Genomic DNA, 16,464 nt, shown 5'->3' on the forward strand with positions numbered 1-16,464 from the left:
ACATGCGTAGCAAGAAGGGCAGCCACTGCAGGTTGTGTTTGTCTGCTAGGAAAAAAAAAAAAAAAGTGTGAAGGTGCTATATTTAGCAAGAATGAAAAGGCTTTCTCTGTGTCATCTGCGTTCCAGGGACTCAGAGGCCTGCTCATGAGACTGGAAAAGCCAAAGGGTCTGGAAGAGGAATTACTACATTAGCGCCCCACTCCCTGCAGGGTCAGCTAGGGGAAGGGACCAGCGCAACCAGTGCTAATCCAGCGCTGGGAATTGTACAGCCCTTCTGTGAGGGACTCCCATGCCCCAGGAGGCTGCTTTCACAAAGGTGATTGGGAGCTTTGAGCTAAATACCTCAATCTAGTTAGGGGAAAAAAAGGAAAAGGGGATTTTTTTTTTTCAAGGTTTTTTTCAGATTTAATGAGCTTTTCTGTCAGGTCTTATTTAGGCTCAGCAATACGACCTGTAATAACTTAACACTGCCTAATAGGATGGCATATTGAGTGTGGATTGCTTATCGCTACATAATCACAAGTTGTACTGATAGTAAAGAGTCATATTGTTAGCACAGTGCTTGGAGGGAGGAAAGGAAGACAAAATACGTATTATTTGGGTATGTGTTTATAGCAAAGCTCTGTCTATACACATTGACAGTAGAATTAATTTCTCAATAACCTCACAGGCGGCACTGGTAACAAAGCCACAGATTCCTGAACTCCAAGAAAATAGGTAGCATAAATATTTCTAGTTGTTTGGAGAAGTTGCTGTTTATGAGCTTGGCTAAATAATGTGTTTGTTTCAGGTTTTTCTGACAGTCTTTCTGTGAAAGGTGCACCTGTGAAGGGTGTCTTTCTAATACAGCATCCTGCTGTTAGGGCACTTGTGAGGCCTAGGCAAACTGGACACAAATTTCATTTTATTCTCCTATCAAGAGCCCCCTGGAGAGATATGTCTTAGAATATTAGTGTCTTCAGCAGCAGAGCCATTAAAGCAAGCACACAGGGAATCACCCATCTGCACAGACTTAAGGATAAGAACATTGCTGCAGAAGCTGATCTCCAGACTGATGTTGCTATTTAATGTGGCTTCTAGCAAACTGAATAAAACTCCTGGCTTGCAGATGACAAGTTACCATGCTAGACTTGCAGGTTCTTTCAGGAAACCAAAGGAGACACAGCTGCAGTCAGGCTGCATTAAGCCAGACCTGCAGTCCCAACGCAGCGTGATGGCTGCAGAAGGGATTGATTCTAGTGCCAATGTCAGTGGGCATGGACATCTTTTGTTCATATCACATATGCCCTATTCATATTTCTTCCATTTCTTTATGAATCATAAATACTAGTGATTAAGGGCAATGCTTACTGTTCTAGGTTATAAAGATATGTAAACATACAGTGCTGCTTCATTATGCAATGTGCTACAGCTCCCAGAGCAAGCAACCAGCAGACCCAGTCAGCTCAAACTTCTCCATGCAGAGCTCTTGAGATGGATGGCTCTGGGGTGTCTGCACTCCATTGGCAATTTGAGGATTAATGCTTCTGCAGCTGGTGCAGGGGAGCTGTACCAGCAGTGTAGTTGTGCCTTAGGGACTGGGAGACAGAGTCTGGCTTTACGCTGCCTGCACAAATAAGCCTGAGCCTCCTCACCTTTGCTAGGGAAATAAGTCCTTGTCAAAACTGGAGCCATCGCATTCAATCCGTGAATAAAAACAGCTCCCTTAAAATCGGTAATGAACAATTATAGTCATTTTTAGTATCATGACTAATTTTTTTAAAAAAACAAGAACCTTAGGCTTAGAATCTGTAACTGATCGGTCATTATTTGCCTGTAATACAAGGGCTGACATTTTCAAATGTGACCAGCAATTGTAGTACCAACTGTGGTTTGCCCAACTTGAAAGCTGCTTCTTTTTGGAAACTTTAAGAATAGCCACGAAAATCAAGCTTCCTATGATTGAGATCAGGTAACTGGAAAGAATGGTGTCTGAAATCACTGGTTGCTTTTAAGCATCTTGGCTGTGGAGAAGGGAACACTGCTCAAAACAGTTAAGATCATAGCAAGAGATTTTTTTTATTATCATTATGTAAGCAATAATTGGCTGCAGAAAGGAGGAATTCAACTTTCTGTCAATAAATTGACATCAACAGCAGGTCTCCATTTAGGCAGTACTTTTTCCTCTGGTATTCTGAGTTGAGGCACAGTCTGCTCACTGAAGTGACTGCAAATAGGGGCAGTTTGATTGGTGTGCTCACAGCATGGCACATTCAGGAGAAAGTTTTTCCCTTCTTCACTCTAGCTTTAGGACAATGCTTTCTCTCATCACCCCTTTAAAACTGTGGACAGCTGACGCAATGATTACCTAGGAAGAAGAGCAGAGAAAGGAAAGTGGAAGTAGTTTCTGTATGTGGCAACTATTTTCATGTGTGATGCCTTCCGGCTTTGTGGATGGGCAAGCCTGCACTCAGTGCAAGTGTCAACAGTCACCTTTGCAGGGCTTCATCTGGGGTGCCAGACATGCCTGGGTGAAGCTTTAAGTTTTTGTGAGGGGTCAAATACTGTCATCCTTTATACCAGGGTGAGCTAAGCCTCTCTCTCTTACCTGTTTCTCTATCTATCCTTTTGCATACACAGGAAAAGCAAAGAAAGGCTTTGAAAGACACTAGCGCTAAAGTGGTTTAGGCTGTAGTTTTGGTAAGGAACGAAGGAAAACTTCCTTTGTCAACAAACTGTTGACCAGGACTTGCCAGCTGCTTAGGATGATGGGAAGTTGCTATCACACTCATGAACAGAGACAGATTCAGACTGAGGGAAGCATTTGTGGAAATACTCCAGTGAAGAGGAGAGAGCACTGTATGTGCAAACACATGCACCTATGTTTACCACAAAGCCCGCCCCGCCACCCCCCCCCCAAAAAAAAACCCCAAACAAACAAACAAACAACAAAAACAAAAACAAAAAAACCAAAACAAAACACCAGACTTGAACTAGAGAGGAGACTTGTTTCTGAGATTCTCCCTGAGCTTTCAGAATCTTCTGCTGGTATAAAGCTGTAAGCATGGCTCCTGCATGCTTGCTCTGATGCTGCTTGCACTCAGGGTGCTCTGCTCTTTTCCTTATGATGGTAGTCTGTTCTATTCTTTGCCCAGGTTTTTCTATGCAATCTGAATACTCCTGCGGGTGCGATTCCAATTTTGGGCCATATTCAGCAGCCAGCACAGTGCTGGAAATTATCACTGCAATGCAAACACCTGGCAAAGTGAGTTGAAGTGCACCTCTAGTGTTGTGAAAACTCATTTTCAGGATATCGACAATCCTTGCAATCAAGGAATATTTTTGTCAATGGGGCCTTATTATATTGCTCTCTATGATGCAGTTGGGGAATTGGGATAGGCGGACTTCATCTAACTTTTGATTGGACACCTGAAAGAGGAAATAATTTGCTATTACAAACTATACATGCAATTCAGTACAAGAAAACGATGCAGGAAACTTTGGGGTTTTCAAGATGTTTGCTTGGCCTCAGAGACATCTCCTTTCCTATTCCATGGACATTTGTACAATTTCATTTTGCTTTCAAATGTTTGAGAGAATTAAGCTTTAAGCTGAAGGTTAACAGAAGGAGCTATTTTTCTATCCACTTTTTTAAATATGGATGTAAGAAAATTGACTATAATTTCAGTTCAGGTAACATAAGTAGTAATATTTACAAAGGCCTTGAAGGAGATGTCTCCTAGTGATTTGCCAGTGTATTCTAGCAAGTATTATACCATGAAAGGCAATAGAGGGATGGTTCAATGACAGAAAAGTACTCCTTTGTTTTTCTGAAAAGCTTCCCCATTTAAAGTGAGCAGATACAGAGTGGTTTTCACAAATGTGTACACTTTACATAGATATGTTCCTTCTCATGCAATCAATATTGCTGCTGATATTGCTGTTTCTTCTAGATAATTATCAGCCATGTCTTTAATGTTGCTCATCTCCAGAACGGGTCCTGCAGTTGTCTGATTAGCCTTCACACCTCCAGTGAGAGGAGAGGGGATTTAAATATTGTCTTCATTTTACAATCTGGAAAAATGAAAAAAAAAAACACACCAAAACTGTAAGTCATACACTTATAAAAGTCCAGGTGAGAAGCAGAAATAAAAGAATAGCATATTTTTTACTTTATCGCTCGAGAGCAATTTTCAAAAGTCTAATTTAATAATTTGGTATAGGTAGCCTGAAAAGACTCTAAGAAATGGTGGATGGATGGAGGACTATCCAGGAGTGAATGGAGAAGAGTCCAGAAGCAAGTCTGGCTCAGACAAACGTGGGAAGAGTGCCTTTCTTTACACTGTGGAAAAGAACTGGAAGAGGTAAAATGATGTGGAAAAGACAGGAATGGAGAATAAGAGTGTATAGAGGAGCCTGATGCATAAGTATGTCAAGATTTTAAAAGCTATGATGTTGGAGTAGAAGTATTCATGGTAAAATGTTCTGTTTGTAAGCATATATGTACTTTGCTGTATCAGCTTGTGATTAGTTATGGCAGTAATTCTCAACTGTATCTGTCAGGCAGAGTATTACCTTCAATATTTTCTTTCTACATGTTTCTCTTTCTTCAGATGGGAAGAAGAACCACACATATATGTCACTAGCTCATCAAAGACTTGGGTTCACAGTGATACGGTTAGTTGTTTCTCTTTGTTCCACAACCTGTCCCAGAATGGTTAAGAAAGTTACTTGAAATGATGGTGAGGTACCTGTGGGTTGACCTGCTACACCATATAGGTGCATGTAGCAAGTGACAGTGCTGTCTCTCTACATGATAATATTGCCATCTCCCGTACTGACAGGAAGAAGGAAACACTCGATGAGCAATTAATGGTATTGCAGAGAATCATGCAATGAGAAGCTCATAGGGGAACATTGCTGCCTTTCCTTGAATTCTTACTGTTACAGCACTCCAGCTGGTGTCAGCAATGGTTTAACTCACTCTTCTTGACTTCATTCCCTGGGAAGTCATAATGATTTATCATTACAGTAGTACATAAGATGGCTTAGGTTTTTGTCAACTAGCCTGGAAAGGCTGGTGTGTAGTAAGGGAAGGCATGGATTTTTTTAGCTGACAGGCTGTGTTGTACCAGTTCTCTGTGTGAGCTAGTCTAGTCCCAGGCCAATGGCTCAGCTCCACAATAACATTTATCCCATGAGAGTGGCCTTGAAAGCTCAGATTTGACCAAACTCAGGGGGGTAACATAACAGTCTGATAAACACTTTGTATCTTCCTGAGATTTTGGGGGTTAAATGCTGACCATATCTTCTTAATCTATGAGATTTTTCTTATTGTTAGAAATGCTATTTTGTAAAGAATGTGGTGGTCACTGCAAGCTTTACTGAATAATGAAATAAGAGGCCAATGCAGCTGTGTGAGAAAGGGGAATAGACAAGGTGAACCAATTATTCTCCTACCAGCCACAAGAAGTCTGTTTATATATGAGTTATGTAACCCAAGCTGACACTTCACCAGGCAATACTTCAGCTGGAAATTATGAACACCTTTCCCACCTCACCACACATGCTATTTATCAAGTCCAGAGATACAAAAATACAACTTTGAGGATAGGTATAAAGAGTTTTTAAGAACCAGGTTGAGAATCTGTGTTAATATTGTACTCACAGGTAGTTTAAAAGGCGTCTCTGTTTGACCTGAACAAACGTGAGGCTGATGCGTCAGGATGCAAAACGAAGAATAAAAAAAAGGCAAAACAGAGTCTTTAGGTAGAAGGGTTAGTTAATGTATTTAAATAGCCTTCACATTGCAAGCCACTAAATATCTTAGTAGCTGCTTATATCAAAATGCTCCGTTCAGGAGAATTTATCCTAAACATGCCACCAGGCACTCAGCTCTACAGGTTTGTGCTTTGTAGGTGAAGAGAATAAGGTCTGGAAGGAATGAGTCTGTTCCCGCATGGCTCACCAGCCACAGGCAGAAGCGGCATTGCTCGGGTGCCGCAAGGGCTGGCGGGCTGAGGGTCTGGGCCCAGGGCGGCCACCAGCCCCGGCAGGCGTCAGGCTCTGCGGGATCTGTGGCCTGGCACACCCCAGGCTGGTGTGTGGGACTGGCCAGGGCCAGTGAGGCCTGCAGAGCCCCCCAGGCCCTGACACACCACGGGTGGTTGAAGGCTCTTTGCCCATTCCTGCCATACTCTTTCATTTTCCCTCTAGGAAACAGCTTTCCAAAACATTCCCACTAGGGATATTTGCAGCCAGGGTTACAGCTTCTTCAGCTCCTTTTACATACTGCGAAGCAGAAAAAGGAGATGCTCTTCAGCTACTGCTCTGTCTTTCCTCTCACAGCTGCACCTTCAGAGTCACAAAGTATGTTCTAAAATTAAAAGAATGATAAACAAATATGCTGTTGAGGTGCAAATGGCAACAGGATTTTAATATTATTTTCAGGCTTCAGCTTTATTAGCATTGGTTATTAATGATAAGTGTGAAGTAATTACGTGTATAATTATTATAATTTTTATTATTAGCATCGTTTGCCAGGTGGGAGTGTCTTCTCCTCAAAAGCCAACCCTCTGACATGGCCAAAGGGGCTCTAGGTTCCCCATCTAACTCCATCAGACCTTGTTTGCTTCAGACCTTACTATTTTCTCCATTTTGTGGTGCAAAATGAGTTTATGTTTACATCTTTGACTTTATTTTTAAAACACTTTCATGAGATTCAGTATTTCTCCTTGCCTATGATAGAAGTAGCCTGGAAAACCTGTGCCTAGCGCTGCCTGGTGTTACTACCGGAGCAGGCTGTAAGCACAGGGGGGATGAATATTTTTTTCCTTTAGATGAGGAGCCTGTAGGGATTAACAGAACAGTAAATAAATCTGTTCTATGGGCATATTATAGTCTAATTAGAGGTTGTGAAGTTCTGGCTCTAATTTACAACCTCTGAATTTTCAGGGACTTTTGGTTTTGAGCAAATGCAGAAGTTCAATGTGAAATGAACTGGCTGCTGAACTGCCAGTGGCTTCCACACAACATCAGCGTTTGACCCAGATGAACTGAAAATTTCTCTCAAATACCACTTGGTTTTAAGTTCAGGGAAAGTTCACATATCTGTCCATTGTGCCGAGGTTCTGAATTATAATTGCAGATTTGCAGCATTCTCATTTTATTGTCTTTAAACAATGCTGTATTTAGGCTAACTTGTGTGTGTTTCTGTGTTCAGTGTAAGAAAAGTTAAAAAAAAACCCTTGTAGATTTACAACAGAGATTAGGGTAATACTTGCCCTTCTGCAGAAGTCTCTGTCTTCTGATGTCAAACCTGTAAAATAGGCTAAGTTATATTTTTTTGCATTTTGCTTGTGTTTTCTTATCTTTACTTCCCAATCAACACAGCTAAACTGTCAGAAGTCTTTGGTTTAGGCATAAACTAAAACATAAAGGATTTATATGATTTTGGGTCAAGGGATAAGTTTATTATAGGGTCACAAATAAAACCCCTGCTTACTGACATCTAGGCTTGTATTTTGGCATTGAGGCTCTCATGGGGCTGGGGTGGGAGTGGGGGAAAAGTCGATGCCTCTGGGTTTCACAGAAAGGACCACACCCCACTTATATCCGTGAGCTATACAGACACCTTCTCTGCACGGGAAATTAAATCTTCATTGACAAAAACTGTTGAGAAAATAAAATATTGATCTTGCTTGTGAGACTTTTATGTTAGTCAATTAAATTAGTACAATACCTTTCCTACTAGTAAAATAAGAGTGCCATTACTATATGGAAATATAATGTTCCATAATATTTTTATTGTGAGACAGGGGATACCTCTTACAGCACTCAGAAGTACAGTTTATACATGACTATAAAGTTAGTTGTGATCCATAAACAGCAGATATAGATCTCAGATATAGCTTTGAAAATCAGTTTAAAGGAAAGTGCCTTATTCTTTTTGCAATATCATATCAAAGTAGCATCATTTTTAAAAAAATCATAATCTCTTCTAATTTTTTTATACTGAAAGACAATGAAACATCATTCTAATATTTAAATTGGAATATGAGTCTGACAATATTTTTGCTACTGCATCTTCTAAAATTAAAAACCCTTTCAAAACTAATAATTATCTAGAATCCTTGTCTACTGCAGCTAGACACATAAATGTACAAATATGGGCATACACGAATGGCTAGTAAAACATAAGAGACCTAATCAACTGAGATTTGGGTAGGAGAACTGTGTTGCGACGTGACTATTTCTCTACCAAATGATGAGATGTGAATATGACTTGGCAGGTGCAAATGGCAGCTGTGACTTCCTTTTCTACCAGACTAGTTCTTTCTTTCCCCAAGATCTCTACTTTCTTGGAAGTACCTCTAGTCTCTGGTGTATTTGTGAGTGTATAAATAAGCAAGCTAGGCACCCAGCTGTGGATACTTACTTATGGGTACGTCTCCCTCCTGCTTTGAACCTTTACTGAGCAATTCTGTTGCATAATATAGACACGAAGCTACTCCATCTTGTGCGAGTTGCTTGTAATATGGAACATACCTACAAAATAATAAAGGATTTTCATTTTAAAGTATTTGGTAACATATTCTTTGAATGTGGTATCCTGGCACATCTTCTCACTGTGACTTGTCCTCACCCCACCCCAACCCCCTCAGTAACTGTCCCAAGTGTGTCTTAAGAGGGAAAACAGAGCGTATTAGTCTGCTGGGACACAAAGAGCAGCTGCTATTATGACAGTGAGTTCATAATATCGTTTAACAAAACAACTGTTCAGTTGTTTCACTGATGCATAGGAGAGTATATCCTATACAGCTACTTTCCATATATCTGACCACCAGTATTCACTCATTCTTTCTGCTCTTTCAAAACATCATTAATAGTACTTTCCTGTGACGCCAGCTTTTTCATCTGAAAACTATGTCTTTATACCCCTTCTCTTTGGATCAGCCTGACTGTAGTTGCGTGCTTCAGCTTTGACTGTCCTGTTACCAGGAATGAACACAAGTGCCTTAAAGCAGTGTTAAAGGTTCTTCACTGGAGAGCTGTCTTCCTTAGCAGAGCTCAAGGGACAGGGCATCAGGACTGAACTCTTCTTTTTCAGCTATGGGACAGTATTTTGTAGCTGGTATCTAAGCTACCAATTTTGAAGCACTTGCATGCTTGCAGTATGAAATCATCAAACTCTGGTTTCAAAAAGTGTAAGTTCAGTTGCAGGAGCGTGTTCTTTTAAAAACTGACCATATTCTTTCCCAATGTGTATAATCTCTTAAACCCCCATTTAATTCTTCCTATTTGTTGTTATTTGCAAGAATAAACTATATCAGGGCAAAGGTTTTATTATGAAAATTGGTGCAATTTGATAATGCATTAGAGAAGGAGTAAACATTTGTAGTGACAGCAGTTAAAGCACTGAGTTAAAGCACATAGCAGACAAAGATTCAGCAAGTGAAAGACATATCTTTCTAGCAATGGCATGTATAAATAGCCCACAAAAAGTGTGTAGTCCATGTTATGGTCTGATAGGTATAGCTGTTGTGTGCTAAGTGAGTTTGTTTAGCCTGTGGTCACCCTCCTCTTCTGCAATCTATGAGCTGTGTGTCTGTTTTTCTTGAGGGGCTAATCTCAGAGACTTGCTTACCTCTCTGGAATTGTCAGTTTCCATACCCCTCTAATTAAATAATATGTAGAAATGATTTTTTTGTTATAGATTTTTCTTAAAGTAACATTTTGATGAACAGGTTTCAATCATTTCTCAACTTCTAAGTCATCTCATACTATCTTTTACCAGCTTTGGACAAAAGACCTACATGAAGCCTTTGATAATAGTAAAAAAAAAAAAAAAATAAAATGCCCACATGCATGCGGACACATTTTAAGGGCTATTAATTCAATAATCAGTAAATTAGAAAGGGTTGATTTGTATTAAGAAAAACTACAGAAGGCAAGTCTCATATGTATCTTACATCATTCTTCACATCATCTGTGAACTTGACCCACGAGCATTATCTCAGACATCTAAGTTACTATATTACGAAAGTATTTTTCCACAGTTGAAACACTAAATAATGCATAAAAGACTTAGTTCCAAATACTGCAGCGTAGTTGCATGAAGGACGGATCCAGAAGTTTTTATACTTTGTATGCTACTGAAATTTTCCTTAAAATAAGAAACCAAAGCAAGAGATATCTATTTAAAAATTATTTTGATGCATGCTAGTTCAGTAAGTGTATAAGCAGCCTTCTACCAGTTGTACTATCTTACTGGCTTTGCATGGTCAAAAGTAGTTTGTGTTCTCTGCTCTGATTAAATCCTTTTATTTAGTACTATGGCAATTTCATCTTTCATTTGTAAAGCTCAAGCTGTTTGGCTTTCTTGCCTTGCAACTCATGTGTGTCTTAGTAACGTCTTTCATTTCTTATTTGCAGTCTAGAACTGTGAGCTGCAGTAAGATCTAGTTTGGTTAACTTAAAGATGACAATAATCCCCTAAGTGTAAGAGGAGCAGAATTTAATTTTCTGTAGTTTTTTCCTTTCCCAGTGGAAAGCAAGAAGTTCTTCCTTTTCTTTTGAGTTCTGACTCACTTCTCCAGATTTTGTTTTGATCTGAGTAATTAGTGTTTTTTTGTCTTTTATTCTTTATTTTTAGCAGCCACAGTCTATCTCCCACTTAGTTGCTGACATAAAAATATTAGCAGAAAGATGTTGCCTTGAAGGGTAAGGAAAAACCATTCATAAAAATTTCAGTGAGGTTTAAGTGGGATTCATCCAGGAAAGATCAAAGGTTGAAAAAGATTGTTATTAAACATGTTTATAGAGTACTTTGAGAATACGGCATATTCCCTGTTCCAGTAAGCTCACAGCTCAGTGGGGGGCGAGAGAGATGAGATGACTGGTGAGGAGAAAAAGGAAGGAAGGTTCCTCAAAGGAGGGAGTTGAGGGAGGAGTGAGAAGTTATTTGGAGTATAGGAAATGTGCGATAGTGCTGCACACAGAAGGGGACACAATGTCAGGAATGAGAGGAGGCGACTAAAGAGCTGAGGGAGCCTTTAACAGACCTCATCACAGTGTTGGCCTCTTCCTTTGCGAGTGAGACGAGGCATGGAGGAGGCTCGAGACACACTTCTAGCTATCTGTCTCCTTGGGGGCTGTGAAATCTTATGAAAACCTGTTTCCTTTCAAGTTGCCTTGTGTAGAAATCCCAAATAAAAGTAATATTAAGGGGGATATTGGTAAAAAAGTTTGAACACCTCTATTCTATTGGAAAAGATACATACTATGTGGCTAGACCTAACAGTAATGATGTCTCATAGGCACTGTCTCCTGGAGTGAAAAACAGGATTATGTGAATTTGTGCGTAGACAGAGATGACTGTCTGCTCATCCCGTGAGAGTGGAAAAACCAAAACTGAGTTAACGCAGTGTAATAGTCCTTGCATTAGCATAAACTGAAGGAAGCTAATAAGGGGGAAGTCCCACCTTTATTCATTGACCAGTAAAGTCTCACTGGACTCCCGTCTCTGCTGTCTGTTGGGCTCAAAACATGAGGACTGGGTTGCTTCACAGAGGCCAACTGCTGGACATGGGCGCTGAGGCTCCCCAGCCATCCATGCTTTGGCAGATTGGTCCAGGCCCTGCAAGAAGGTTGGGGACCCCCTTTCTCTGATTTGGTCCTTTGGGTGTCAGAGTGGCAGACCTGCTGCCTTGCTCACAACCACCCCTTCTATTTTTAGACTGTATCCAGAGCAGCCACAAAGGTACATCCATACCTACAGAGAAGCTGAAAACAGAATCCCCTAGTGCAGAGTCTGTAGACTTCATATGTAAATTTCTGGAATAATTACCCTATATTCTTTAAGGGGTACAAACAAATACATTTATTTTTTTTTTATGTGACCATCATGTCCAAAAACCCAAGCGTTCTGGATAATGGATCAATATCTAATTAAGGACATCACCAAACTACACTTATTTCTCAGACTTAGTAACTTCCCACTGGGAATATTCACTAATCTCTCACTGATTAATTACTGTAAAGACTTATGCTTCTGGATAATTATAAGATGTGTGATAATGGATCAGACCTTTAATCCATTAAATCTGGTATCTTGCTTCTGACTCTGACCAGCAGCTAATGCATCTCAGAAAGGTGAATAACTCCATGCTGCAAATACTCTATTGTGGAATGTGGAAGAAGGAGCCCTTCCTCACCTCACTGGGTAATTGCTTTGAAGTATGAGATATAATTACCATTATCTTAGTCCATGTAACTATGTGTCATAAAATGATGAGTACTTAGTGTGTGGCAGACTGAAAATAGAAGGATCTGAAATAACCTCTGTTGGGTAATAGAGCTGGGGTATATCTAAGAGAATGTGGTTAATCATATCAAAACTTTGGAAACCTTTACTCACAATCAAATTGTAAGATTGCATCTAACATCTGCTTTCTAATGGCAGAAAAAAATAAGCTTCTGAGAAAGACACAGCATATTTTAAGAGTTTAAGATACTTCAGAATGATTTTCTGGCTTGTTACCTATAGTGTGGCTGGTCATTTGTTGCAGTGCATCGTCTCAAGGAAGCCTTGCAGGGAGTGCATGATGCTGCCTGCTGGCTTGAGAAGCAGCAGGGTATAAGGATATGTGTGACACCCTAGGAGGGCTGCAGGCAGAGGCTGGTGGATTTGCACAGCATCTGTGCAAGGGTCATCTGCAAGGGGCTTGTCTTTGGTGTTGACCTCAGAGGATGTTTTTGATAAAAGCTCTTTTGGTATAAAAGAAGATTCTTTGCCTTCACAGAGCTGTTGTTTAATATGGCTTTGTTCGGTTAAGCACACTTCTTTGCACAACTGCAGCCTCAACCAGTGGTGTCTGGGTGCATGATTGCAGTATCCTCTATGGCTTTATGCTGCTTTATGGGAAGAAACGGTAGGGTGGGGTAAAGCAGCTTCTCTAAAGCACAAGAATGCTGCTTGGGGTGTTATATGGCTCAGGCTTAAAGAGGGGAAAAAGAGTCCTCTGGGTACAGCGGAATTTTATTTTTGTGTGGTATCTTGATTGATGATGTATTGAAGCAGAGTCTTACTGTGACAACAGGAGCATCAGCTCTGCCCTCATAGATTTCTTATCTACAAGACGGATAAATGCAAAACAAGTGACAGTCCATCTCTGTCCACATGATTAGCACCCCTGCAATGGGAACTGAATGTTGGATGCTGATGTCGCATCCCAGGCTTTGATTTCAAAGAACATTTTTTTTTTTCTGGAACAAACTGATGAAACAACCAGGATTTAGACCAATCCTTTTCTTCCAAACTAGATTTTGGAAACTGACCTGGGTTCTGATTCCACATAGGTTTCATGTGATGGTGACTCAATTAAGCGCACTTACTTTACACAGAAGCAACTGAAAGCAGAATCAGGCCTTACATGTTGACACATATGGGTGACTGTATAACCAACTGGCATACAGTAGGTACCATTAAAATCTTGACATTTACTGCTTATAGTAGTTAAATTTACTGTGCTATTTGCAGTATTCCCAAGTCTAAGAGTAGGAAATCCTTTAAATACTGCAGTAAAAGTAAATCCCATGGTGTGATAAATGTCAGGATTTAAAGGAACCCAATTTTGTTGTTGTTTTCTTCTTTTTTTTAACGCTATGTTCAAACTTTTGTGTCTTTCTATTTTTTCTGACTCTGGTGGTTTGTTTTTTTGGAGCACAATCTCTTCGGCTTTGAAACTGGCTGAAGCCTTCATTAGTGGGTTATTTCCTTAACCATTCTCCTTCTAGAGACCTCATCTTTCTGAAGAGTGTGCCTCACGTGAAGGGCACTTGAGTTTGCTTTGAGATGCCTGCGAGGAACCCTGCTGGATCCACCTACTTGCTTCTTGGTTACGCCTTTCAGTGGGGAGTGGAGGGGCTCTGAGAGTTGGTCCACTGATCTCCAGCACTCGGGGCTTCTGCTGGAGGGAGACCTTAGCAGAGAGCTGGTGACGTTGGCTTTCCAGTGCCTCTGTTAGAAGAAACTAGCCCACCATTTCGACAATATTTTCACAGATGCACACAGCAGCACTCTTCCCTCTCTTGAAATGACAGAAATTCTGACAGTGTTGGAGGAGATTTTAAGCAAAACAGGCACTTTTTCAATGATACCAGACCAGTTTTAACAAAATACTTAGGTTCCTAGAGGCAGATGATTTTGTAAATCTGTCTGAATCACACAAACTTTGACTCTTAAGTCTCAATCTACATTTAGATGGTTTTTTAAATCCTACCAAATAATTAGTTGCATCTTTAGATGCCAAAAGACCTTGTCTAAATGTGATCTGTGAGTTAGTTTATGAGCAAATTTGAGTCTTTCCCATGAAAGCATAGATTCATTTTTGTGGCTAGATAGTATTCATATAAAATACAATGATCATTTTGAACAGTAACAGGAGTCTCGCTCACCTGTCCTCCCCTTCCACCTGCTCTATTGTCCCCCATCCCCAACCTAAAAGGAGCTGGTTTAGGATTGGGAGACCTGAAGAACAGTAGGAAATTCGTGCAAAGATGCAAGTCAGTGCTGCAGAATCACCTGTGACCACTTGCCCCATCCAAAACAATCTCCACTTTTGTTATGACAAGGAAGGGAAGAGAAACAAAGAGTGACAGTGAAAGGATGGGGGAAAATGAGAGTTATTGCCCTGGCTTAAGTGCACAGTATATTTTTGGAGAAGGGTTAACAGTGTACTGCCAGTAGACGGGTTCCTCTCCATGCACAACTGTTGGGGATGTCCTCTCAAATCTGGCTACTGCCTGGTTAGCTGGCATGTGATATAAAGCAGGAAATACGAGTGTGCCAGGCGTATATAGCTGTATGTGTGCCACTCCTGGTCCATCTGCAGAGCAATACTGCACCTGCCAGTTGCTTTAGCTGGCTGAGGGGAGGAGGGAAGAAAGAGAGAGTATTATTAGACAGGGAAAGCCCACCGTCTTCTCATTTTCCTTTCATTGCTCTGCTCATTTCCTTTCTTTTTACAACAGAGTTGAATAAATACCACAGCATGTTTTCCAAAAATGGCTCTTAGGGACTGAGTACTTTTGGGGTACTGCTCATGCAGTAAAAACACCTTGGGTTTGGGGTTTTTTTTTAGTGAATAAAGCTGTCAGTGTATGAAGGTTTGTGCACCTCTAGGTATCATATATCTTGACTTTGAACCCCATTTTTCCACGTAGGGGATTATATTAATAATTTGGAACCTTTTCCACGAAAAATGTGAATTGCCTATAAAGCAATACATTTCCTTACTGATCATCAATCATTTTTCTTCTGCAAAAATTTCCAGCATCCATTAAGAGCCTTAAATCATAAAACCTAACTGCTCCTGAATAAATAAAATTTGGAACTTGATATGGATGACCTACTATTTCATCCTGTAAGTGACAGAGGACTGAGCCTGGGGATGGAATAAACCAACATCACCTGACATAAAGGACATTCCATCTTCAGGATAGATAGCAAAATCTTCATCCCAAGCCTCTTCAAAATTTGTGAGTATTCTTGGACTGGTTTGGGGTTTTTTTTGCTTTCCAAAATTCATACTGGCTCTCAGTGGGAGAAGAAAGTTTACATGTTTTCTTGATCCAGATTTTAAAAAAAGTGTTATTGCCTTGGGGCCTCTCCAGTGACTCTAAGAAACTGTTGTTTCTCTTTTTCCACTTCTCTCCTACTGAAATCTCAGTATCTGATAATTTCCCTGCAAAAAAGATTTATGAAATCCAGATTTCTGTAGACTCCATCAATGGTGTTCTGGAAATAGCAATCAGAGCTAAATTTCTGCATCCTCAGAAAGTGTTAGGTTTAGCTCCTGCTAGTAAAAAGAGCATGTGCTTTTGTGTCAGACTGGATCTATTGCACAGAGCCCACGGGCCTCCTTTTTCTGCTATGTTTGTATGTATTTGACTTTTGTGGTCGTGTACCGGAAATAAGTGTGATGGGGAAACACTAAATGTCAATACACATGCCTTCATGGCAATCCCCTCCTTGTTGTCTCCTCATAATGGATTTATTGATTCAAACTTTCTCTATCATCACAGACACAATGTACATGCACACCATGCCAGACTGCACAGCACAACAGCCAGGCATATGATATCCAAGTTTGTGACGGTGATGGTTGAAATGGTGACAGGTCGGGATTACCGCTTTTATTGCCAGGGAGTCAGGTTGTGGTGATTCATGAGACAGCTGTTAGAGGGTGAGCACATTAATAACGTGAGCTGTGAAAACAATGTGTGGCGATGTTAAAAGCTACTTCTCAAATGACACAGTGATGGCAGAAGTTTTTGGGTATTACATGTTTTCACAAATGATACTTCACAAGCCTAAATAACATAGCTCATTTCTACATATTTTATTATTAGTGTGAAATAAATGTGATTATAATAGGTTTTTAAAGTGCCAGGTGGCTCGTATTGTCTGTTTATCAGGTATTT

The sequence above is a fragment of the Falco peregrinus genome, chromosome 5 (genome assembly GCF_023634155.1).
Source record: "Falco peregrinus isolate bFalPer1 chromosome 5, bFalPer1.pri, whole genome shotgun sequence".
Classification (NCBI taxonomy): domain Eukaryota; kingdom Metazoa; phylum Chordata; class Aves; order Falconiformes; family Falconidae; genus Falco; species Falco peregrinus.